Genomic DNA, 26,132 nt, shown 5'->3' with positions numbered 1-26,132 from the left:
CCCAAATGACAGATGAATTGTACAATGTTTCTGTACATGTGCTGAATGGGACTGGGACACTAGGAAGATTCGTAATTAGACGGGTACATTTTTAAGTTATATTTTTGCACAGCCCGTGAGTCTATAAAACTTTCCGTAGGGCTGTCCCAATCAGGCATTTGATCCAATGTTTGTTTACCTTCACCGTCACGATCGAGTTGCTGAGAAGGTGAGGTCTATTCTGGTCAAAGACCAGTGATGCTAGGTCACCGGAGATGCTGTGTTCTTTCTCGAGTGGCCCCCTCCATCCTGAGTCAACCTGCACAGGTAAGATGCCACTGACCTTGTGGCACGGCAAGATGGCCACCCTCCTTCCTCCTCTGATAATAATGGTGCCGAATTTGAAATCAGGCCACTGCAAGATGGCTGCTGAGCCTTTTCGCGTTATTTCTGTAGGGGGCAGGTTGATCAGCAGGCAATCTCGGACGAGTCTGGGCCAGACGGCTTGGGGCTGGAATCAGATCCAGGAGCGGTACAGGCCATGGACTTCCAAGGACCTCCCTTCGTGCTGTAAACCCTCTACTAATGTCCCTTCATCCTGCAGCTGGAGCACGCAGAGTCTTTGGCCAGGCAGCGGGCATGGGAGAGCTGTCCCTTGCTGCAGAAAAAGCACTCCCGGGCTCTGGAAGCAGCAACTGTTAGAGTGGGGGGGCCGCCGTAGCAGGAGCAGCTGGTCCTTGGAGGTGCTCACCCAAGAGCGCAAATTCACTGGCCTCGAGGTAGTCGTTCTCAAGACTGGTCTGTTCCAGTGATTTGACCAGCTTGACATGGCTAGCCAGGTCCTTCCTTCCCAACTTGAGCAGTCGCTGCCTCACATACCTCGAGCGGACCCCTATGACCAGAGTGTCCCGGATCTGTTCATCTTCCCGAATGCAGACCGAAGCAGCCTCCTACCTGCACTTCTTAGCTAATGTCTGCAGATCCAGCAGCTAATCATCAATAGACTCTCCGGGCCATTGGCAGCATAGGGCAAACTGGTTGCTCACTAGGACCTCATTCAGGGCCTTCATGTAAGCCCTGAAGGCCTTATATGTCAGGCAGTCTCGGATGACTGTGTACCCCCTCATCCCTACCCTTGAGATGAGCGCCAACCTCCAGAGCTTGTCTGTATGGAAGAGGACCCTGGTCACGTTCAGATAGGCCTGGAAGCAGTCTAGCCAATATGCAAACTCCTCAGCCATGTCGAGGGACTGGGGGGTCTATTAACAGCATACTGGGCTTGAGTAATGCCTCCATCCTTGTTTGGTAAGCTAATAAAACTGTGGCGTAGATAAAAGCTCACACTCGACTGGAGGGAGGACAAATGCTTTTATTAGCTTACAACACAGATAGGGTTCATGAATAGGCTTCAGAGGGGTTCTGGGTTTAGGCAGGAAACCAGGGTTATATACAGGCCCCAGGGGGAGGAACCAGGAGGCGGGACCGGTACACTTCTAATGAATCCTAGTTCACTCCACACTTGTTATATCCCTTGCCCTGATTCCTGAAAAAAATCAATCCTTACTTCTGACACTCAGTACTGACTCCAGCCTCAGAAACCTGAAAAGGGCCTTTCCTCCTGCAAGGAAAGTTCTGCTATGTACAACACGACATATTTTGTTCAATATTTGATTTTTGTTGTCAGAAAAAGTTTCTTCAGCAATCAATTTCTCAGCATATTTTCCTAATGTGAAGTCCAAGTTGCTTTGTTTACTGCAAGCTGCACTAGCTAGCTTAGACCAGGACTGGTGACACATTAAACACAATTAAAATCAATAACAGAGCAAATTTTTTGACTTTAATAAAGTTTTAAGTTGCATAACTATCACCCTGTTTTTTCCTCATTTTGTAACTTAATATATAAAAAATTATGAGCAGCAACTTGTCCTCAACACTAGCAGTTCTTTACAAACATGGGTGACAAAGACTACAGTCTGAAGGCAGGATATGGCCAGTCTGTTTCTTTGCTTGTTGCTGATGTTTCATCTTAACAAAGGAAGAAAAAATAGCAAACAGATTTCACTTTATATTCTACAATATTAATAATAAATAGCAATAATAATTATGTTCAATGGTTTTAGTTTTGGTTGATTTGCCACTTCCTTGAAATATATATAGATTGTTTACCCAGGTCTGCAAATTCAAGTCTGAAACCTGTAGTGACAGATTGTCCTTTCTGATCCAGCCAGGATGTCTAGACTTACCACTTGTGATCCATCATCATAGCTCCAATTTTTTGGGGGAGGGAAGAAAACTCATTCAACAGTTGTTTGTCCCAATTCCCTGTCAAATCAGCTAGGATCGCTTCAATGGGATATTCCACATCAATATTGAGTGAGAAATGAGCAACTAGTTTCTTCCTTGCAAATAAGTCCAGCTGTTCCACCAGATGGAGCCAGACAACCCCTCATTTCCATTACACTGCAGATTGACACCAGACACAGATGGTTTTCTAACTAACAAACATTATTCCACTTAAGTTCATTGAAGCTTTGGCTTCAATCATCTGTGTAAATGATGTATGCTTATTATTTATTGGTCATTCATCTATAGCAACCAAAATTGCTTTGCTAATAAAAATGATTGGAAAGAATTCTTGCACTGACAGACTCAAGAGACTGCAGATGTTGGAGTCGGAAGCAAAAAAAATCTTGCTGGAGGAATTCAGCAGGTCAGGTAGCAACTGTGGAGGCAAAGAAATGGTTGGCATTTGTTAGGCTGTGATGGATCATTGTACAAGTTTTGCATGCTGCGGCTTATTGATTGCACCTATAGTTGCTGCAAAAATATCAAAACAAGTGCAATGAATGAGCAAGTGTTAGTGCTCTAGGGTTTGTCTTTGTTACAAAAGGACTTTGTGTCCATTATAAAATAGTTGTGTTGGCCTTAAAGATCCACTTACCAGTCAGTGTATTAGATAAGATTTTTTTTAAAAAAAGATCTTTACCAGCCTGTGCAAAAATTTGTATCATGGTGCAGCGCGAATTAAAAGCTCTTATGACTCGAAGGAGAACACACACTTTTATTAGCTTATAACTAAGGGTAGGGTCTTACAGTGGTCTTCAGAAGGGCTCAGGGTTTAGGCAGGAAACCAGGGTTGCATATGAGTAGATGCGGGCAGAGCCAGCCATCAGTACAACACACCACCCAGTGAATATTAGTTCACTGTATTCACCCCTTTCTGCAGAATTTTGGGTCTGTGGATGAAGACAGAGAATGTTTATACAGAAAAAAAATTCAAAAATTATACAAAATTATATAAAAATTTAAGCGGTCCAAAGGTCTGGAGATCCTGGTGGAGTGCCTCAGCACTGGAGGGCCTTGGGTTACTTGGGTCTCCTGGTCCCCTTGTGAGGGAGGAGTGGCAGGTGGGGTCTCTGGCTCTATAGTGAAGGGGAAATGCACTTTCCTCCCGAACTGGATTCCCTGAGGCCTTGATTGGGGATGGTGAGAATGAGCTCCGCGGCTCATAGGGCAACAGATCCTCTGTTCCTGTGGGTGCCAGGTCCCTGATGAAAATGGTCCTCTCGGTCATAGTGATAAATAATATAGTTCAGTTATCGACTATTATGCCTTGCAGGATAATATAGATTGGTTATCAACTGTAATGGCTGGCATGTTGCACAGGACCACGAGGGAGTAAAAATCAGTAATGGTGGAATAAAGACTGAGCATATTTGAACTCAACCTAAGGGTGTTGACTTTATTTGACCTCAGACTTCGACATTTGTGACAAGAATGAACTGAGATTCCTGATATTTAGCTACACAGGAGAAAATATGGCACTTGGAGGAATTGAAGCCACAGGAATTAAAGGTTTGTCTCCTTTAGACCCAACTGGAGAAGCAAGCATAGTTGGTGCTCTCTGGGTGGCTTGGTACAAGGAATTCGATTCATATGCCAACGGCTTGGGACTGTTTGTCGACGGGGAGACACTGGCGGAGCTCACACGGAGGTGGGCTCGACTCTCGTATGCAGCAGGAGCTGCAATGCGGGAGACTTTTTAAGACGCTGGCTGACACAGCTGATTATAACACAGCTGTTGATGCCTTGAAAAAGCATTTTGTTGTGGAATCAAATGCCACACTCCAATGCCATGTCTTTCGACAGATCAAACAAAGGGACATAGAAAGCATTGCTCAAATGGTCATACAATTCAGGAAGGTGGCCAAAGTTTGCAATTATGGAACAGATTTGGAAAACCAGTTTTGAGATCAGGTGGTACAAAGTTGTACATCAAACCACAAGTTGTTGGAGAAAAGAGCAACACTCACACTGGCAGAAATATTGACAATAGCAGCATCATTTGAAGCAGTAGAAACTCAGTTTCAGACTATGAAATTGGATGGTACCCCAGCTGGACTTGATGGCGCAGTTTCTGGTCAAGTTCATAAGATATTTACCGCCACAGGGAAAGGACAAGAAGGTGGTAAGAGCACTAGTTAATTGGAATGTGGTCATGAATGTTATCGATGTGGCAATATGAGACATTCTGACAAGGATTTGTGTTGTCTGGCCAGGGGTCAAGTGTGCAAAAGCTGTGGTAGAAAGGGCCATGCAGAGCCCCACCCCAGGCAAGAGATGAACCCGAACATAGAAATAATTGTGGAGAAAGAAGGGGGATGAGAGGCGGATGTAGGCTGAAGGGCGAACAAAATGTACGTCATGTTGAAAAGAGCTCGCATGAATGTGAATGTACAAGTGATGACGATCAGGAGAAACAAACTGAGACAAGATATGCTTTTGCCATTAACAATAAACATGCAAATGCAAAGGTGCCAGCAGTGATTGGAGGTGTGAAGGTTGACATCATGGGGGGCAGTGGGAGTGACACCAACATCATAGTATTGTGGGAGGAACTGAAAAAGAAAAAGATAAAATGTACAACCAGAAGATCTGAGAAAAAGTTGTTTCCATACACCTCATCGAAGCCACTTCAAACAATTGGATACTTTACAGCAGAGGTGCAGGTGGATGTCTAGAGTAATCTTACACCACCTAACATGATGGCAGAGTTTGTTGTCACATAGAGGAATGAGGGGAACCTCTACTGAGTAGGGAGACTGTGCAGGCAATGGGTGTATTACTTAGAGGCCTGGATGTGAACTCAGTGCAATCCTATATTGGTCTGAAGGAGGAATTCCAGACAGTTTTTGAAGGATTTGGAAAACTAAGGAATAGGCAGATCAAACTGAAAATAGATCCAGAGGTCAGGCCCGTAGCACAACCCATGAGAAGGACACCATTTGGGCTGAGGGAGAAAGTACAAGCAAAAATACATGAACTTGTCCAACAAGACATAATTGAACCAGTGGAGAAACCGACACCTTGGGTCAGCCTAGTCATTGTAGTCCTGAAACCCAATGGAGAAATCAGACTATGTATTGATATGAGGAGAGCAAACTAAGCAGTAGTGAGGGAAAGGCACCCCATTCCTACAGTGGATGAAGTCCTACAGGAACTATCAACAACCAAAATCTTCTCGAAGTTGGATTTGAAATGGGGTTTCCACCAGCTAGAACTAGAGCCAGAGTCAAGAAAAATCACTACATTCGTCACACATTGTGGATTGTTTAGATACAAGAGGTTACTATATGGTGTAAATGCTGCTCCAAAGATCTACAAACACAAATCCACAAAGTGATCCAAGGAGTTCAGGCACAGCTAACATCTCAGATGATATCATTGTCCATGGTGCCACTCGTGAGGAACATTAGCCTGGTTGAGAGATGCTGGATTGACAGTCAATGCAGACAAATGTTTGGTGGATGTATCCAAGATGATGTTCATGGGTCACAAGCTGACTCGTGAAGGTAACAATCCAAATGAAGATAAAATCAAGGCAGTTGCAGAGGTTTGAGAACCAAGGAATGCAACAGAAGTGAGGAGCTTCCTGGGCCTCGTGAACTTTTGTGCAAGGTTCATACTAAATCTAGCAACTATTGCAGAACCACAGAGGAGGTCAACAAGGAAAAATGTTTGGACCCGACCAAAGGAAGGCATTTCAGCAATTGAAAAGAAGCCTGATGAGTGCACATAGATTGGGATATTTTGATCCAAAGGCTCAGACACAAGTCAAAGCTGATGCTAGCCCAGTGGGACAAGGACCAGTCCTAGTTCAGAAGCAAGGAGAACAATGGAGGGTGATTGCATATGTGAGCAAGTCACTTACTGATGTTGAAAGATGTTATTCACAGACATAGGAGGAGGCCTGGGACTCATATGCAAACATTTCCAAGCTTATCTATGTGGCATAGATTTCCAGCTCTTAACCGATCACAGACCATGGAAGCCATTTATTCTCCGAGATCGAGAATAGCCATGTGTTAGAATTGAAAGATAGATCCTGAGACTTCAACAATATCGCTACAGGGTGATTTACATAGCAAGGAAAAACAATATTGCCGATTCACTATCAAGGTTGCTGAAAGATGATGGGGTAAAGTACTCAAAGCTTGAGATGGAGGTTGAATTGTTCATGAGATTTGTTGCAGTGAATGCTACACCACAGGAAGTACAAACCAGAGAGATCAAGGAGGAATTGTGCATGGACCCAGAACTGATGGACATTAGGGATTGGATCAACAGCGGTGACTGGACCAGCTGTCAAAACAAAACCTATGTGGCCATCAGAGATGAACTGTTCACAATTGGAAGATGTGTACTCAGGGGAAACCAATTTGTCGTTCCACAGAAATTGAGAGGTAGCACTGTCTCATGAGGGACAGTTGGGAGTTGTTGGTACAAAACAAAACCTCCGTACAAATGTTTGGTGGCCAGGAATGGAAAAAGATGTGGAAAAATATGTGAGATCATGTCATGGATGTCAGATGACAAGTAGACATAACCCACCTGAACCAATATGAAGCGCACTGATACCAGCAGGACCATGGGAGGATATTGCAGTCGACTTCTTGGGCACGTTCCCAGCTAGAGAGTCACTTATGGTGGTTGTTGATTATTACAGCAGATATTATGAGTATGTCATAATGAAACAACCACAGCACTGAGGGGGATCTTCGCCAGACATGACTTACAAGTGACTTTGTATTCAGACAATGGACCTCGATTCATATCAGAGATATTATGAGAAGCATTGGTGTACACCACCACAAGGCTACACCAAAATGGCCACAGGCCAATGGAGGAGTTGAATATCAGAATCAGTCACTGGAGAAAAGAATGAGAATCGCTCAAGCAGAAGGCAAGGACTGGAAAGAAGCTCTTTTGACCTATCGAACAGCAATCAGAGCGACACCACATAGTACAACAGGAAAAAGTCCAGCAGGACTCTTGTTCAGTTGAAAGATCAGAGCCAAAATACCACTGGTTGTTGTCATAATGAATGATCAGGAAGTGGATGACCACAATGCTGAAAGAAAAGGGCAACAAAACTGTATGCGGAGAAGGAAAAAAAATTCCAGACCTTCAGATGTAATGCCAGGTGATGAGGTACTGGTGAGGAAATAAAGTCAGAATAAAATGGACACACCGTTTATTCCAAACCATATATTGTGGTGTCCAGAGAAGGAAATCAGATGACGGTCCAGTCACTAGAAAGTGTTACTTATGACAGAAACACATCACATGTAAAAAAGTATTATCATCGCAACGTTCCAGTGATGTTGACATCAGACGAAACTGTGAGAGAGCAGAGCCAAGATGACCAGATTGATGGACCTGGAATGAACCAGCTAGAAAGAGAAACTACTGGAAACCAGCATCAAGACAGTAGACAAACTGAGCAGGACATCGCGGTCAGCGGTCCTGAAGCAGGCCAGACAGTACCAGGAGGTAGACCACAACATCAGCGATGACCACCTACGAGATTTCAAGACTTCAAGACTTCATGATGTAATGGCGTGCTAAACTTTGTATTTTATAGTTTGGAAATATGTGTTTTGTAAATCATCCAAAGAAATATGTGATTTGGAAACTGAAGTTGATATTGGTATTGAAAATAATCAGTATCGAAAGTTGACCGTTTTAAAAGTAGTTTAATCATTATTCACTTATTTGATGATCCTTTTATTTGATGAGGGAGGGATGTCATTGTAGTGATATGTTTTCTCCTTGTACATTATTCCCTACCTGTGTGTTGTTGTATGCATGAGGCTGGCCCACCCACTAGTGACTCATCTTCTACGTCTCCTCCCCTTCTGACATGGCCATAGAGGTCGACCTTCCTTCCCCCTTCCAGCATTTCTGTACCTGGATCTGGGCCAGCCAAAGTTTTGCGTTTATTAAAGCCTATCATTCCTCTGCTCTCAACTTCATGGTTATTGATAGAGCCAATCAATTTAATAAACACAAATGTTTCTCCGGTAATGGAAAAATTTCTGTGGCCCAATTGTCTAGAAGTGGACCCTCAATTACCAGGGGCTTCCGAGTACTACGAACAGTGCATCAGCTGCTTCAACAACTTCCTAGAGGCCACTGCCAACCTTGTGAACTCTGACGACAAAAGGCTGAAAGTCTTCTAAGCAAAGGTCAGTCAAGAGAGTCTTCCAGGCAATAAAAGGCTCCACTACTTACGCAGAGATGATGATTGAACTCTGTGCCTTCTACAAGCCTAAGCTCAATGAAGTGTACTCACACTACCTCCTTGCATCCTGGAAACAGCAGCCTGGTGAGTGGTTAGAAGATTTCCTTGATGCCCTGTTCGTGCTGGGAAGAGACTGTTGAGGTAACTGCTCGACCCGTGCTGGTAGCCCAGTGCGTAGAAGAGTTGAACGTGAGTGTCAGGGTTAAAGTCCGATTACATCAGGCAACGTCTGCTTGAAGAGGACCAGCTACTGTTAAAATGGGCTGTACAACTGGCGAGGACACTCGACTTGGCCCAGCGCCACACCAAATCGATTTCTGGAAAGAATGGGCCCTCCATGTGCACGCCACAGGTGCCATCATCTTGGGCGATGGTGTCTGGGATGGCAGACCCCACTGCTGCAGCCGTGGCAACTGAGCACATGAAGTGCTACTTCTGCGGGCAAACGAAGCACCCATGATGACTCTGCCCCACTAAAAACCTACCTGCTCTGGCTGCAGTAAGAAGGGGCATTATCAGTGGGTTTGCAAGGACAAGATCTCTCAACGAGGCAGCACGGCATGCACGACTGATGGGGGGATCCCAACTTCACTTCTGGTACTGACCGCATGCGCTATGAAGGAGGTGCCATCTTACCTGCCGTCACTCCTGCACTCTGCATGGATAGCACCGCTACCGCCTTCCTCGCTGATGTCACTTCCATCATCTTCATGGACAACTCTGATCCTGCCCAGCTCAATTATGTCACTTCTGTCTTCTTCCACAACCTCGGTAATGATGACCACGTGGTCAACACAGAGGCCGCCACTTTTCCCATTGGACCTCCTCTCCACCAGTGACTAAAGCGATGATACTCCACTCCTGGTTTCAGTCACACAGAACCAAAGAAATCCTCACCTGATCACCCACTCCATGATGGAGATAGAGGTGAATGGGCACAAAACTAACTGCCTTTTCAACAGTGGCAGTATCGAGAGCTTCATCCACCCAGATGTTGCCCGCAGACTCTCTCTTCCTGTCTTGCCGAGGAGTGGCTCAATCTCAACTGCGGCTAAGGACCACGACGCTGAAATCAGTGGGTATTGTGTCACGTCTCTAACGGTGGGGGGTGAACCCTATGACAACTTTTCACTGTTGGTCATGCCTCAGCTCTGCACACTGATCCTCCTGGGCCTCGACTTTCCGGGGTCAGTTCAAAAGTATGACAATAGCGTTCGGAGGCTCACAACCACCACTCGCTGTGTGGAATCCGCCACTCACTGACCCTTACCCCCCCACGCCTCCCTCACAACCCACAGCGCCAGACTGCGGCCTCTCCACCCTTCAGTATCCCCTCCACTATTCGCTAACCTAACCCCAGACTGCAGACCCATAGCCACCAAAAGCAGATGCTACAGCACCAAGGATATGGCATTCATACAGGCTGAGTTCCGGCGACTCCTATCGGAGGGGATCATTGCCCCCAGCTCCAGTCCCCGGAGAGCCCAAGTATTGGTGGTCAGGGGTGGGTGCAACCCCTGTATGGTAATAGACTACAGCCAAACTATCAACTGCTTCACACAGCTAGAGACATACCCTCTCCCCTGGATAGCTGACATGGTCAATAAGATCGCCCAATATAGGGTGTTCTCAACCATTGACATCAAGTCGGCAAACCACCTCCTCCCCCTCCACCCGGGAAACTATATATGTGTGTGTATGTATATATATATATATACTTTACTTTACTTTGGCTTGGCTTCGCGGACGAAGATTTATGGAGGGGGTAAAAAGTCCACGTCAGCAGCAGGCTCGTTTGTGGCTGACCAGTCCGATGCGGGACAGGCAGACACGATTGCAGCGGTTGCAAGGGAAAATTGGTTGGTTGGGGTTGGGTGTTGGGTTTTTCCTCCTTTGCCTTTTGTCAGTGAGGTGGGCTCTGCGGTCTTCTTCAAAGGAGGCTGCTGCCCGCCAAACTGTGAGGCGCCAAGATGCACGGTTTGAGGCGTTATCAGCCCACTGGCGGTGGTCAATGTGGCAGGCACCAAGAGATTTCTTTAGGCAGTCCTTGTACCTTTTCTTTGGTGCACCTCTGTCACGGTGGCCAGTGGAGAGCTCGCCATATAATACGATCTTGGGAAGGCGATGGTCCTCCATTCTGGAGACGTGACCCATCCAGCGCAGCTGGATCTTCAGCAGCGTGGACTCGATGCTGTCGACCTCTGCCATCTCGAGTACCTCGACGTTAGGGGTGTGAGCGCTCCAATGGATGTTGAGGATGGAGCGGAGACAACGCTGGTGGAAGCGTTCTAGGAGCCGTAGGTGGTGCCGGTAGAGGACCCATGATTCGGAGCCGAACAGGAGTGTGGGTATGACAACGGCTCTGTATACGCTTATCTTTGTGAGGTTTTTCAGTTGGTTGTTTTTCCAGACTCTTTTGTGTAGTCTTCCAAAGGCGCTATTTGCCTTGGCGAGTCTGTTGTCTATCTCATTGTCGATCCTTGCATCTGATGAAATGGTGCAGCCGAGATAGGTAAACTGGTTGACCGTTTTGAGTTTTGTGTGCCCGATGGAGATGTGGGGGGGCTGGTAGTCATGGTGGGGAGCTGGCTGATGGAGGACCTCAGTTTTCTTCAGGCTGACTTCCAGGCCAAACATTTTGGCAGTTTCCGCAAAGCAGGACGTCAAGCGCTGAAGAGCTGGCTCTGAATGGGCAAAGAGTAGTTCACGGACAAGTTTCTCTTGTGTCTTGGTGTGAGCTTGCAGGCGCCTCAGATTGAAGAGACTGCCATCCGTGCGGTACCGGATGTAAACAGCGTCTTCATTGTTGGGGTCTTTCATGGCTTGGTTCAGCATCATGCTGAAGAAGATTGAAAAGAGGGTTGGTGCGAGAACACAGCCTTGCTTCACGCCATTGTTAATGGAGAAGGGTTCAGAGAGCTCATTGCTGTAACTGACCCGACCTTGTTGGTTTTCGTGCAGTTGGATAATCATGTTGAGGAACTTTGGGGGACATCCGATGCGCTCTAGTATTTGCCAAAGCCCTTTCCTGCTCACGGTGTCGAAGGCTTTGGTGAGGTCAACAAAGGTGATGTAGAGTCCTTTGTTTTGTTCTCTGCACTTTTCTTGGAGCTGTCTGAGGGCAAAGACCATGTCAGTGGTTCCTCTGTTTGCGCAAAAGCCGCACTGTGATTCTGGGAGAATATTCTCAGCGACACTAGGTATTATTCTATTTAGTAGAATCCTAGCGAAGATTTTGCCTGCAATGGAGAGCAACGTGATTCCCCTGTAGTTTGAGCAGTCTGATTTCTCGCCTTTGTTTTTGTACAGGGTGATGATGGTGGCATCACGAAGATCCTGAGGCAGTTTACCTTGGTCCCAACAAAGCTTGAAAAACTCATGCAGTTTGGCATGCAGAGTTTTGCCGCCAGCCTTCCAGACTTCTGGGGGGATTCCATCCATACCTGCTGCTTTGCCACTTTTCAGTTGTTCGATTGCCTTATATGTCTCATCCAGGGTGGGAACCTCATCCAGCTCTAGCCTTAGGGGCTGTTGAGGGAGCTGGAGCAGGGCGGAATCTTGGACTGAGCGGTTGGTACTGAAAAGAGATTGGAAGTGTTCTGACCATCGGTTGAGGATGGAGATCTTGTCGCTGAGGAGGACTTTGCCGTCTGAGCTGCGCAGCGGGCTTTGGACTTGGGGTGAGGGGCCGTACACAGCCTTTAGAGCCTCGTAGAAACCCCTGAAGTCGCCAATGTCCGCGCTGAGCTGTGTTCGTTTGGCGAGGCTAGTCCACCACTCATTTTGTATCTCCCGGAGTTTGCGCTGAAGATGGCTGCATGCGCGACGGAAGGCTTGTTTCTTCTCTGGACAGGACGGCTTTGTAAGGTGAGCCTGGTGGGCAGCTCGCTTCTTTGCCAGCAGCTCCTGGATTTCCTGGCTGTTTTCGTCAAACCAGTCCTTGTTTTTCCTGGAGGAGAAGCCCAGTACCTCTTCAGTGGATTGCAGTATGGTAGTCTTCAACTGATCCCAGAGGGTTTCAGGGGACGGGTCCGTGAGGCGGGTTGCAACGTCGAGCTTTGCTTTGAGGTTTGCCTGGAAGTTTCCTCTCGCTTCGTCTGACTGCAGTTTTCCAACATTGAACCTCTTTCTGGGGGCTTTATTGTTCCTGGGCTTTGGCTTGAAGTGAAGGTTGAGCTTGCAGCATATATATATATATATATATGGGCCTAGAGGCAGATGGCCGGCTCTTCCACTTCCTCAGGGTCCCCTTCAGTCACAAAAAGCATCTCTGCTTTTCAAAGCACGATGGATCGGATGGTGGACAACGATAATCTGGAAGTAACCTTCCCCTACTTAGACAGTGTCACCATCTGCAGCCATAACCAGCAGAATGACGATGCCAACCTTGCTAAATTCTTGCATACAGCAAAGTCCCTCAACTTGACCTATAATAAGGACAAGTCTGTGCCAGACTTGGATGCGTCGTGGCACATGGTGTCATTGCGCTGGACCCCGACCGCATGAGACCCCTTACAGAGCTCCCTGTCCCAAACTGAGGCGCTGAAGAGGTGCCTGGGGCTCTTCTCATACTATGCACATTGGGTGCCCAATTATGCTGATAAAGCCTGATAAAGTCCACAACCTTCCCGTTATTGGCAGAAGCCAAGGCTGCATTCAACCGAATCAGAGGAGACATCGCTAAAGCCATGGTGCATGCCATGGACAAATCTATACCCTTCCAGGTGGAGAGCGGTGCCTCCGACTTTGCACTGGCCACCACACTCAACCAGACAGGCAGGCTAGTAGCATTTTTTTCCTGCACCCTTCACAGCCCTGAGACACTGCACTCCTCTTTTGAGAAGGAGGCGCAGGTAATCGTTGAGGCAGTGCGCCATTGGAGCCACTACTTAGCCAGTAAGAAGTTTACCCTGCTGATGGACCAACGAGCCGTCACCTTCATGTTCAACACAAAACTGAAGGGTAAAATAAAAAACGACAAGATCCTTAGGTGGAGAATTGAGCTCTCCACCTACAACTATGACATCTTGTACTGGCCAGGTAAGCTCAACGACCCCCGCCCCCCAGATGCCCTATCCCCAGGGATGTGAACCAACTTGCACCTCAACCACCTACCACCTCCAATGCCTCCACAATGACTTCTGCCACCCTGGAGTTATGAGATTATTCCACTTCATTAAGACTCAGAACCTTCTATACTCATTGAGGGTGTCAGGTCCATGACCAGACGTTGCCAGGTCTGCGCCAAATGTAAGCTGGAATTCTTCTGACCCGATAAGGCACACCTCATCAAGGCCTCACACCCCTTTGAATGACAGTGTCGATTTCAAGGGGCCCTTACCTTGGTCCAACAAGAATATCTATTTCCTCAATATTATAGACAAGTACTCTGGGTTCCCTTTTGCCATCCCCTGCCCAGATATGATCTCAGCGATGGTTATTAAGGAATTCCACAGCATCTTCACTCTCTTCGGGTACCCCAACTACATCCACAGCAACTGGGGGCCCTCGTTCATGAGTAAGGAGCTGTGGCAGTACTTTATAGCCATAGGCATAGACGCAAGCAGGACCACCAGTTACAATCCCAGGGGAAAAGAAAGAACACCGCAATCTGGAAGGCTGAGCTTCTGGCCCTCAAAGCTAGAAACCCGCCCATATTCCGCTGGCAAGACATCCTGCCAGAACCACTACAGCCAATCCGATTACTCCTGTGCACCGAAACGAATGCAACCCAACATCAATGCATGTTTGCCTTCCCTAGAAAGTAGGCGAACGGGACCTTGATGCCCCCCTGGCTGGCAGCTCTAGGCCTAGTCCTTCTCTGAAAGCATGTGAGGGGTCATAAGACAGACCTGCTGATCGAAGAGGTGCAACTCATGCCAACCCCTAGTATGCTTACATCCTGTATCCCAACAGCCGTGAGGACACAGTCCCTGTCCGGGATCTGGCATGGGCTGGAGAAACCGAAACCACCCCATCCACCCCACCTTTCACATCTCCAGGACGTCAGGCGGCACTGACCCCCATCATGGCACCGACACCGGCCCCCACACACATTTATTTCCATTACACCCTCTGCACAGACAGTCCTGCTCCCAAACATACAGCCAGCGGCCCCACCTCCACTCAACCAGCAACAGAGCAAACAAACTCCACGCCCGCTCCACTCCAGTCCCACAGACAGAGAAAAATGCCAGTGCGGCTAAACCTCGAGGAATGAGATGATTCAAAGACGGGGGTGGGGGGGGGGGTCTGTTTTAAAGAAGGGGTGAATGTAGTGCTATGTTTGCTCCTTGTAGATTATTCCCTACCTGTATGCTGTATGAAGCTGGGCCACCCACTAGTGACTTATCTCCTTTGTCTCCTCCACTTATGACCTGGCCATAAAGGTCAACCTCCCTCCTCCCTTCCAGTATTCCTGTACCTGGATCTGGGCCAGCCAAAGTCTTGTGTTTATTAAAGCCCATCATTCCCCTGCTCTCAACTTCATGGTTATTGATGGAGCCTATCAGTCGTAGTGATAAATAATATAGATTGGTTATCGACTGTAATGGCTGGTATGTTGCACACGACCACGAGGGAGTAAAAAATAGTAATGGTGGAATAAAGACTGAGCATATTTGAACTCAACCTAAGAGTGTTGACTTTATTTGACTTCAAGATTCAACACTCCCTGACATCCAAGTAATCCACATAGGCGTACGGGGAGCAGTTTCACTTTTTCCACCAGGGCATCAGTCTTACTTCTTCTCACTTTCTTCCTGAGAAGGACTGGACTAAGAGCGGTGAGTCAGGTTGGAGTGTAGTTCCTGATGCTGACCTCTCAAAATTGAATAGCAGCTTGTGAGGAGTAGCATTGGTCACTGTGCATAGTAGGGACCAGATGGAATGGAGTGCCATAGGAAGAATTTCCTGCCAACATGAGTCTGCAAGGCTTCTTGACTTGAGGACCAGTTTGACAGCCTTCCAGACCATGGCATTTTCCTTTTCAAACTGCCTGTCCCCTCAGGGGTTGTAGCTAGTACTCTTTGCCAGCAGGTACTGACGTAGCTCTTCTCTCATAAAAGATGAGCCCTCGTCCCTATGTATATAGCCAGAATACCTGACTAGGGCGAAAATGGAATCTAGGGCCTTTATGACTGACAAAGTGGACATGTGTGGACATGGATGGCAAACAGAAAGCGAGAGTACTCATCAATGGCAGAGAAGAAGAAAGTGTTCCCATTTGTGGAGGTGAGAGGTCCCTTAAAATCAACATTGAGCCATTCAAAGGGCCTGGATGACTTAATCAGGTGTGCTTTTGCAGGGCAGTAGAAGTGCAGCTTGCACTCTACGCAGACCTGGCAAGACCTGATCATTTCCCTTACATCTTCCATGAATAAGGCAGATTGCGCGCCTTGACAAAAATGAGCCATGCAGGTATCCACTAGATGGCAGAGCTCATTATGTAGAGACTGCAGTTAACTGGTGTGTGCAGAGGCACAGCTCATGGATGTCATTAAGGGCTCCTGGCAGATAGGCGATGTCATAATTGTAGGTGGAGAGCTCAATCCTCCACCTAGCAATTTTGTCAGTTTTGATTTTTCCCCTCTTGACATAAATGTGACTGAGCACTGGTCAGTGAGCCCTTAATGACCCTCCAGATGCCTTATCCAGAGGAAGCTATGCCTCTGCACACACCAGTCAACTGCGGTCTCTTCATAAATTTCCTACCAGCCAAGTAGTGCCTCACAGCTTCTACAATAGTTTGAGCCTCCTTTTCCACAGAGGGGTTTCAGAGCATGTGGCCTTGCAATGCCAGAGAAAAAAATGCAATCTGCCTGCCGTCTGGTTGAGGGTGGAGTTTTTTTTCCACCTGGAAAGGTACATTCTGATCCACCGCGTACAAGGCAGGTTTTGCAATGTGGTTTCGGAGGTAGTTCAAAGCCATTTGGGCTTTGGCTGAGAGGGGAGAAGAAGTGGTTTTTAAGAGAGGTTGAACCCTATCGGCTTGTTGAGGGATCCACTGGGGTAACTATGAGAAAATCCCCCAGGCATCTTCTCAAAGCCTTCATGGTCCTGGGAACGGGAAATTCTAACAGGGGGCACATCCTATCGCGTTCAGGGCCAACTATGCAATTCTCCACCACGTAGCCAAGGATAGTCAGATGTTTAGTCCTGAACACACTTGCTAGAATTATGTGAGGTTCAGTGCTTTTGCTGGATGGAGAAAACTGAAGGTTGGCGTCATGGTCCTCCAGGGTATGGCCACAGATGGTGATGTTATCGAGATAGGGGAAGGTAGCCTTCAACCAATACTCATCCACCATTCTGTCCATCTGCCTCTGGAAAATAGGAAGCCCATTAGTAATACCAAAAGAGGAACCCCCCCCTCCAGAATTGGTAAAGACAACTGTTAGCCTCAAATGCTGTATATGGTCAGTTCTGAGAACTGATTGGCAGCTTTCAGTTCAGTGGTCAAATAGACTCTATACTGTGATGCACGTTGAAAGAACCAAAGACTTGTTGCTCCAAACCAAGGCTTTTATTAACTAAAAGACTGGAGCATATCACAAGTAGGTTGACCAGTCCAGAATGACCTGGTCTGGGTAGGAGCAATCCTTTAAGACCTGCCAGTAGGAGTGGCTAAGCTCTCAGCCAATCACAGTCATCCTACACTATCATCTGTACATATACACATTGGTGATTGATAGAATCTGTACTATCACATATACCGAGCAATATAATTCACCATGTCCAAAATTTGAGGAAGTGGGTTTGCGTCCAGGAGTGTGTACTGATTAATAGTTTGGCTATAGTCAGTTACTAGCCTGGATTTGTTTTCCCCATTTACCACTACCACTTGGTCTCTCCATGGTCTGGTGCGAAGTTCGATGATACCTTTGATGAGCAGACATTGTGTCTCAGATTTTATGAAGCCTCGATCTGCTGGGTTGTATCTCCTGATCTTGGTAGCAATAGATTCATTGGGGACTGAGGTGGGGGGGGGGGGGGGTCAATATTCAGCGTGGAAATGCTGCAGGTGACACAGGAAGTCCAGACCCAATAGCACCGGAGCACACAATTCATCATGTACTATACAATGTTGTTGAATACACAGAGTGCAAATGAGACACAAGGAATATGCGATAATTGGAAGGATACATCTTTAGGTTGTACTCTTACACAGTCCGTGAGTCTATGAAGCTTTCAGGAGACCCTGTGTCAATTGGGCATTTAGTGGAATGTCCACTTACCTTCACAGTCACTAAGGAGTTGGTGAACTGGTGAGGTCTGTCCTGATCTAGAACCAATGAGGCTAGGACCCAGAGACTCCATACTCCTTACTTGAGTGGCCCCCACTGTCCTGGGTTGCCCGCAGGTAAGATGATGTCAACCTCATGGCGCAGCAAGATGGCCACCTTCCTTCCTCCTCTGACGAAGATGGCGCAGAGTTTGAATTTAAGTCGCGATAAGATAGCCACTGAGCCTTTTCAAGCCATTTTCTCACAGCCACCCTCCTTCGGCATGTAGCGCAGCAAGTGGGTTCAGGTGAATTCGGGGCAGGCAGCTTGGGGCTGGAATCAGATCCGAGAGTGGTGCAGGCTGTGGACTTCCCCAGGCTTCCCCCATCTGGCAAACCCTCACCCAATATTCTTTCTTGCCACAGCTGGAGCAAACTGAATCTTTAGCCGGGCAACGAGACTGGGGATGCTGGTTTTTGCAGCAGAAAAAGCACTCCCAAGTGTGGGAGCACTCCTTAGCATGAGAAGCAGCAGCCGTTAGGGTTGGGGTAGCAGGAGCAGCCAGTCCTTGGAAGGGGTCATCTGGATGAGCAAGCTCACTAACTTTAAGGTCATCATTCTTGAGCTTAGCCTGTTCCAGCGACTTGGCCAGTTCAAAGTGGCTAGCCAGGTCCTTCTTACCCAACTCAAGCAGTCGCTGCCTCATGTACCTCAAGTGGACCCTCATGTGCAGGGGGTCCCAGATCTGTTCTTACTCAGAAACACATCCTGTAGCCATTTTGTTCCTGCACTTCTTAGCAAGCATCCACAGATCCAGCAGTTAATCTCTCCAGGCCATTGATGATGTAGAGCAAGTGAATGTCTCGCTAGGACTTCAGGTACCAAGCATTCAAAGCCTCAATGGCAGCGTCATATGTAGGGCAATCCCTAATGACTGCATACCCCTTCGTTCCTACCCTGGAAATGAATGCAGACTCGGACAAAGGGTCTATCAGCAGCATCCCTGACTTTAGCAGCACTTCCATCTTCTAGGGAATAAGATAATAAAATTGTAGCATGAATAAAAGCTCTCACGACTGGAAGGAGAACATACACTTTTATTAACATATAACTGAAGATAGGGTCTTATAGTGGTCTTCAGAAGGGCTCAGAATTTAGGCAGGAAACCAGAGTTATACATGGGTGGAGCCGGACATCAGTACAACACACTACCAGCGAATCTCAGTTCACTGCTCATGGCTGATTGGTTTTGCTCAGAATTGTCCTAAACTTGCCCTCAGTGGAAAAGATTTCTCCCTACCTACTTTCCTAATTCATTTCAAAATTCTAACATTCTCAGCTCATCTTCTATCTTCCAGTAGACTAATCTAATCCTCATAACTTAATCCTCAGAGCCTATGTAATTTATAGTGAATTCATGCCTCATTCCTTTCAAGGTAAACCAGTTTTTCCTGCTGGTGTGTGCCCAGAGCTGTAGCCTTCACTCCAGTTAGGTCCAACTGATTCTCGTATTGCTTAGAGGTCTTCCAGACTTATGTACCTTGTGGTGATATGTAATTACACCACTAGGTCAGCAGGGGTCATCCTGGTGACCTTGTATATAAAGCAGTCCAGAGCTACAGTCTAGGCTTCCAGGTTTGTCTTGCAGAGAGACAAGACCTCTTAGTGTATTAGTTAATTAAAGCTGGGTTTTTTTTGTTTTTTTTTTGTTTTTTTTTGTCAGTGAGGTGGGCTCTGCGGTCTTCTTCAAAGGAGGTTGCTGCCCGCCGATCTGTGAGGCGCCAAGATGCACGGTTTGAGGCGATATCAGCCCACTGGTGGTGGTCAATGTGGCAGGCACCAAGAGATTTCTTTAGGCAGTCCTTGTACCTCTTCTTTGGTGCACCTCTGTCACGGTGGCCAGTGGAGAGCTCGCCATATAACACGATCTTGGGAAGGCGATGGTCCTCCATTCTGGAGACGTGACCCACCCAGCGCAGCTGGATCTTCAGCAGCGTGGACTTGATGCTGTCGGCCTCTGCCATCTCGAGTACTTCGATGTTAGGGATGAAGTCGCTCCAATGAATGTTGAGGATGGAGCGGAGACAACGCTGGTGGAAGCGTTCTAGGAGCCGTAGGTGATGCCGGTAGAGGACCCATGATTCTGAGCCGAACAGGAGTGTGGGTATGACAACGGCTCTGTATACGCTAATCTTTGTGAGGTTTTTCAGTTGGTTGTTTTTCCAGGCTCTTTTGTGTAGTCTTCCAAAGGCGCTATTTGCCTTGGCGAGTCTGTTGTCTATCTCATTGTCGATCCTTGCATCTGATGAAATGGTGCAGCCGAGATAGGTAAACTGGTTGACCGTTTTGAGTTTTGTGTGCCCGATGGAGATGTGGGGGGGAGCTGGCTGATGGAGGACCTCAGTTTTCTTCAAGCTGACTTCCAGGCCAAACATTTTGGCAGTTTCCGCAAAACAGGACGTCAAGCGCTGAAGAGCTGGCTCTGAATGGGCAACTAAAGCGGCATCGTCTGCAAAGAGTAGTTCACGGACAAGTTTCTCTTGTGTCTTGGTGTGAGCTTGCAGGCGCCTCAGATTGAAGAGACTGCCATCCATGCGGTACCGGATGTAAACAGCGTCTTCATTGTTGAGGTCTTTCATGGCTTGGTTCAGCATCATGCTGAAGAAGATTGAAAAGAGGGTTGGTGCGAGAACGCAGCCTTGCTACACGCCATTGTTAATGGAGAAGGGTTCAGAGAGCTCATTGCTGTATCTGACCCGACCTTGTTGGTTTTCGTGCAGTTGGATAACCATGTTGAGGAACTTTGGGGGGGATCCGATGCCCTCTAGTATTTGCCAAAGCCCTTTCCTGCACACGGTGTCGAAGGCTTTGGTGAGGTCAACAAAGGTGATGTAGAGTCCTTTGTTTTGTTCTCTGCACTTTTCTTGGAGCTGTCTGAGGGCAAAGACCATGTCAGTAGTTCCTCTGTTTGCGCGAAAGCCGCACTGTGATTCTGGGAGAATATTCTCAGCGACACTAGGTATTATTCTATTTAGGAGAATCCTAGCGAAGATTTTGCCTGCAATGGAGAGCAGCGTGATTCCCCTGTAGTTTGAGCAGTCTGATTTCTCGCCTTTGTTTTTGTACAGGGTGATGATGATGGCATCACGAAGGTCCTGAGGCAGTTTTCCTTGGTCCCAACAAAGCTTGAAAAACTCATGCAGTTTGTCATGCAGAGTTTTGCCGCCAGCCTTCCAGACCTCTGGGGGGATTCCATCCATACCTGCTGCTTTGCCACTTTTCAGTTGTTCAATTGCCTTATATGTCTCATCCCGGGTGAGGACCTCATCCAGCTCTAGCCTTAGGGGCTGTTGAGGGATCTGGAGCAGGGCGGAATCTTGGACTGAGCGGTTGGCACTGAAAAGAGATTGGAAGTGTTCTGACCATCGGTTGAGGATGGAGATCTTGTCACTGAGGAGGACTTTGCCGTCTGAGCTGCGCAGCGGGCTTTGGACTTGGGGTGAGGGGCCGTACACAACCTTTAGAGCCTCGTAAAAACCCCTGAAGTCGCCAATGTCCGCGCTGAGCTGGGTTCACTTGGCGAGGCTAGTCCACCACTCGTTTTGGATCTCCCGGAGTTTGCGCTGAAGATGGCTGCATGCACGATGGAAGGCTTGTTTCTTCTCTGGACAGGACGGCTTTGTAAGGTGAGCCTGGTGGGCAGCTCGCTTCTTTGCCAGCAGCTCCTGGATTTCCTGACTGTTATCGTCGAACCAGTCCTTGTTTTTCCTGGAGGAGAAGCCCAGTACCTCTTCAGTGGATTGCAGTATGGTAGTCTTCAGCTGATCCCAGAGGGTTTCAGGGGACGAGTCCGTGAGGCAGATTGCATCCTCGAGCTTTGCTTTGAGGTTTGCCTGGAAGTTTCCTCTCACTTCGTCTGACTGCAGGTTTCCAACATTGAACCTCTTTCTGGGGGCTTTACTGTTCCTGGGCTTTGGCTTGAAGTGAAGGTTGAGCTTGCAGCGAACCAGCCGGTGGTCAGTGTGGCATTCCGTGCTGGGCATGACCCTGGTGTGGAGCACATCTCGTTTGTCTCTTTCTCACACCAGGACGTAGTCCAGGAGGTGCTAGTGTTTGGATCGGGGATGCATCCAGGTAGTCTTCAGGCTGTCCCTCTGCTGAAAAAGGATGTTTGTAATGACAAGCCGCTGTTCTGCGCAGAGCTCCAACAGGAGGCGCCCATTGTCGTTGCATTTGCCGACACCATGCTTGCCCAGGATTCCTGGCCAGGTTTCTGAGTCTTTGCCGATGCGAGTGTTGAAGTCACCAAGGATGACAACCTTGTCGGCTGTAGGGGTGCATTGAATGAGGTTGCGCAGGTCAGTGTAGAACTTGTCCTTTTCTGCTGGTTCCGCCTGGAGGGTTGGAGCATAGACACTGATGAGGGTGATGCGACACTTGTTTTGAAGGGTGAGTCGCATGGACATGATCCGGTCCGAGTGGCCTGTCGGGAGGTTTTCGAGTTTGGAGGCAATGGAGTTCTTGACCATGAAGCCTACACCAGATAGGCATCGTTCATCCAAAGGCTTGCCAGGCCAGTAGAGTGTGTAGCCCGCGCCGCGTTCTTGGAGGCTGCCTACATCTGCCAGGCGGACTTTACTGAGAGCGGCTATGTCGATGTCAAGTCTGACGAGTTCATGTGCAATGAGGGCAGACCGACATTCAGGTCGGTGGCTGTCAGCCTTGTCTAGCATGGTTCTGATGTTCCAGCATGCTAGTTTGAGTTTGTGAGCATCTTTTGAGGGGGAGGACGTGGAGGGGGAGGACGTGGAGGGGGAGGACGTGGACCTGTCCTCGGGCCTGCGCAAAGGAGCTTTTAGGTGCAGTGCGCGCAGTACTGGCCCCACCCTTTACACCCATGGTTCGTGTGCCGTGGCCAAGCAGGCTGGGACGTGGCAGCGAGGTCCTTGGGTCATAGGTTTTATATCGGAGTGGCCTTCTCCTATGCAGGTTTCTTACCCTGGCTGGTGGGGTCTGCCTCCCCTCCTAGGTCGGTCCATACTGCCCGGATAGTACAGGTCTATCACCAATGTACATAGTGTATATAGTTACTGTATCTAGACTCTGCTTACAGCGATTGGCTGAGAGCTAAGCCACTCCTATTGTCTGGGCCTTAAAGGGTTGTGTCCCTAGCCAGGTCGGATCATTCCGGACTGGTCGGCCACCTGTGAAGAGCTCCGGTCTTTTGCTAATAAAATTGTAGAGCTCGTCGAAAGAACCAAAGACTCGGTTACACTGGCTCTCCGGTCTAAAGGTCTCCCCACCTCTCACTGGCAGGAGGTTCTCACTAGTGCTTTACACTCCATCCGCTCCCTCCTATGTACTGCAACAAATGCCACCCCCCACGAAAGGATGTTCCTTTTCCCGAGGAAATCCGAATCGGGAACCACTGTACCGGCATGGCTCACCGTCCCTGGCCCCGTCCTTTTGCGACGCCACGTCCAGCACTCAAAGAACGACCCCTTGGTCGACCGAGTGACTCTACTCCACGCGAACCCACATTACGCATACGTGGAGTTCCCAGACGGGCGGGAGGACACTGTTTCGGTGCAGGACCTAGCTCAGGACGCGGTAGACCCAGCAAACCCCCCAACTCCTTCTCCAGGCCCCGTGCCGCAACAGAAGGACCAACAGCATCCCAATGACCCGGGCCACCCTGCCGACAAAACGATTGGGGAATTGAGCGACGGAGCAGTCGCTCCCGACGAGCCCGCTGGCAACACCACTCCAGTGACCCCAATCCCGGCACCACGGTGGTCACGCCGGATGGTCAGACCCCCTGACCGCTACAGTCCTTGACCTACCCCTTCCTTTCATTCTCTCCCTCGTTTTTGTTTTTTTTTCCAGGGTCAATTCTCCAAGAAGGGGTGAATGTGATAGTACAGGTCTATCACCAATGTACATAGTGTATATAGTTACTGTATCTAGACTCTGCTTACAGCGATTGGCTGAGAGCTAAGCCACTCCTATTGTCTGGGCCTTAAAGGGTTGTGTCCCTAGCCAGGTCGGATCATTCCGGACTGGTCGGCCACCTGTGAAGAGCTCCGGTCTTTTGCTAATAAAAGCCTTGGTTTGGATCAACAAGTCTTTGGTTCTTTCGACGAGCTCTACAAGGCCGCCGCTGCTTTCCCTGTGCCCGGACCGGGGTCGCCGCCTCCAACTTTCTGCCCGGACCGGGGCCTCCGCCTGCCTCACTCGACCGAGGCCGGGGCCTCCGCCTGCCTCACTCGACCGAGGCCGGGGCCGCCGCCTCCCCTTTGCTCTTGCCCGGATCGGGGCCGCCGCCGCCTACCCTCTGCCCGGACCGTGGCCGGGGCCGCCGCTGCTTTCCATGTGCCCAGATATACCAGCTGTTATATATCCCACTAGTAGGCATTTTAGCTCCTTTCATTCTAAGGATCACCACACTGCTCCTCCATAATCAGCTGCTCAACCATCCACTGAAATCACAGCCTTGTCTATTTACCAAGATCCATTCTGAGCACATCCCCCACCACCTGCTCCTTCCCATAGTAAATTCCTCCAGTTATCAAACTGTCATTCTCACATTTTGCCAACATACCTAGTAACCCGCATCCTCCTGCTCAAGATGACTTGCATTTCCAGAAAGCTGAGTGTACCATTTTGAAAACCAATTCTGCAACTGGAGCAGATTTTTTTTTTTAAATTCTGCCTTTCCAAAACAAATAAACAATGTTTCTATAATGTAGTCTTTATATTTTAGTGCACGGTGTTCATGGATAAAAAAGGCATTCAGCATAGTTTGCTCCTCACCATTTTAAAATGTTTTGACTTAAAAATGGAACTCATTTTTATATTAATGTCTCTGAAATTTGATACACCTGTAATATTTCTTTTTTTTCTTAACTATACATTACTGTGTGATCAGCAAACAAATAAATTGATCCTACTGCAATATCATTTACAAATAAATTTATCCTACTGCAATATCATTTACAAATACAGTGAGAACTTTAACTGATGAACTAAGAATGAACATCAAATACAGAATTGTTATTACATTCTATAAAAGGCAGAGTTTAACTTATTAGCAATTATAATTGAGAATGTGTATTTTATATATTCTGTTTCTTATTTGTGACATTTGTTATACAACCATATAACAATTACAGTACAGAAACAGGCCAGTTTGGCCCTTCAAGTTCATGCTGAAGACATCCCACCTAGTCCCAATGACCCGCACACATCCCATAACTTTTCATACCCCTCTCATCCCTATACCTATCTAACTTTCCTTAAATATTAAAATCAAGCCCATTTCTACCACCTCGGCCAGAAGTTCATTCCACACTCCCACCACCCTCTGAGTGAAGAAATTCCCCCTCATGTTTCCTCATTACTTTTCCCCCTTCAACCTCAATCCATGTCCTCTTGTTTGAGTCTTCCCACCCCCCCTCCCCCAATGGGGAAAGCCTACCCACATTTGCTCTGTCCCCCTCATTTTAAATACCTCTATCAAATCACCCCTCATTCTTCTACTGTCCAGGGAATAAATTCCTAGCCTGTTTCACCTTTCCCTCTAAACCCTGAAACCGAGGCAACATTTTTTCTGTCTTCTGTTGATATCCTTTCTATATTTCGGCAACCAAAACTGTACACAATGTTCCAAATTTGGTCTCATCAATGCCCTATACATCTTCAACATGACATCCCAACTCCTGTACTCAAATCTCCTGCACCCAAATCTGATTTATGAAGGCCAATATATCAAAAACTTTTCTTTACCACTCTATCTACATGTAGCTCCACTCAGGGAATTATGTACTAGAATTCCTAAATCCCTTTGTTCTACTGCACTCCTCTATTTAATGGTACTAACTGCAGAGCTCAAGAAACACAGCTTACCAGAGAAGAGTCAACTCCCAACTGGCTTTATTTTAGACAATCACATGCTTCACAAAGGGGGAGTGATGTCAGCGCGCCTCACAAAGGGGGAGTGATGTCAGCGTGCCTCACAAAGGGGGAGTGATGCCAGCGTGCCTCACAAAGGGGGAGTGATGTCAGTGCGCCTCACAAAGGAGGAGTGATGTCAGCACGCCTCACAAAGGGGGAGTGATGTCAGCGCGCCTCACAATGGGGGAGTGATGTCAGCGCGCCTCACAAAGGGGGAGTGATGTCAGCGCGCCTCACAAAGGGGGAGTGATGTCAGCGCACCTCACAAAGGGGGAGTGATGTCAGCGCGCCTCACAAAGGGGGAGTGATGTCAACAAATGAAGAGTCATTGTCTCTCTGGCAATATGCCAGCAGGGAAGCTCTGCACTCTGTCAACCCATGCGAGTCTGCAA

General features: G+C 47.9%; 1 long non-coding RNA gene across 1 annotated transcript; it reads right to left on the bottom strand.

The window, feature by feature from the left end:
- Positions 1-1,794: 1,794 nt before the first annotated feature.
- LOC138751531 (uncharacterized) lies at positions 1,795-26,132 on the bottom strand. The gene is made up of 3 exons (XR_011350030.1): positions 25,693-26,132; positions 24,389-24,469; positions 1,795-2,004 (listed from the first exon to the last, which is right to left on the bottom strand). It is a non-coding gene; the product is annotated as an uncharacterized lncRNA (long non-coding RNA).

Source organism: Narcine bancroftii, chromosome 1 (assembly GCF_036971445.1).
Source record: "Narcine bancroftii isolate sNarBan1 chromosome 1, sNarBan1.hap1, whole genome shotgun sequence".
Taxonomy (NCBI): Eukaryota; Metazoa; Chordata; class Chondrichthyes; order Torpediniformes; family Narcinidae; genus Narcine; species Narcine bancroftii.
The sequence above is the reverse complement of the archived record's forward strand: the minus strand, read 5'-3'. Positions and strand labels throughout refer to the sequence as shown.